The sequence below is a fragment of the Panthera uncia genome, chromosome A2 (assembly GCF_023721935.1).
Source record: "Panthera uncia isolate 11264 chromosome A2, Puncia_PCG_1.0, whole genome shotgun sequence".
Taxonomy (NCBI): domain Eukaryota; kingdom Metazoa; phylum Chordata; class Mammalia; order Carnivora; family Felidae; genus Panthera; species Panthera uncia.
In genome coordinates, this window is record NC_064816.1 from 1,571,512 (window position 1) to 1,572,114 (window position 603).

The 603-nt window shown below is 77.8% G+C and overlaps 1 protein-coding gene across 1 annotated transcript in view; it reads right to left on the reverse strand.

Annotated features, from left to right (window-relative positions):
- The window catches only part of GNG7 (G protein subunit gamma 7), a 120,004-nt gene extending 119,634 nt beyond the window's left edge, over positions 1-370 (reverse strand). Inside the window, exon 1 of the mRNA XM_049642360.1 lies at positions 280-370. The gene's annotated coding sequence lies outside the window, so the exon portion shown is untranslated. The remainder of the gene's footprint in view (positions 1-279) is intronic.
- Between the last annotated feature and the right edge of the window lie 233 nt (positions 371-603).

Genomic DNA, 603 nt, shown 5'->3' on the forward strand with positions numbered 1-603 from the left:
CCCAGCCCCTTCCTCACGGTCCGCGACCCCCAACTCTGGCCAGGACCCCCACCCCCAGCCCCTTCCTCACTGACCGCGACCCCCAACTCCAGCCCGGACCCCCGGCCCAAGCCCCTTCCTCAGCTGACTCCGACCCCTAACTCGGTCCGCAGCCAAATCGGAGCGCCCTCCCTGGGCTGGCCGCCCCCGCCAGCCCTCCTCCCCGGCCGCACCCTGTCCCCCGGGCCCGAGGCGAGGGCGGCGGAACCCGGCCCGGCCCGCGGTCGCGAGCGCCCTTACCTGCGCTCCGGCCGCCGCGGCCGCCTCAGCCCCGCCGCGCAGCCGAACCCGCTGCCTAGCCGGCGAGCGCCCGCTGCCACCGCGGGGCGGGGCCTACTCCCGGGGGGGCGGGCACTGGCAGCCAGCTCGGCCAATCGAGAGCCTCGGCGGCGGGAGGCCCCGGCCGGGGCGGGGCGCAGGGCAGGCAGCGGGGTAGGCTGCGCGCAGGCGAGGGGGCGGTGCCCGCGATGTGGGCGGGGCCAGAAGGCGGAGCGCTGAATGGCACCGCCGCTGGCCACCCGCGAACGAAGAGCACGGCGTGGGGGGCGGTGCTATGCTAATATG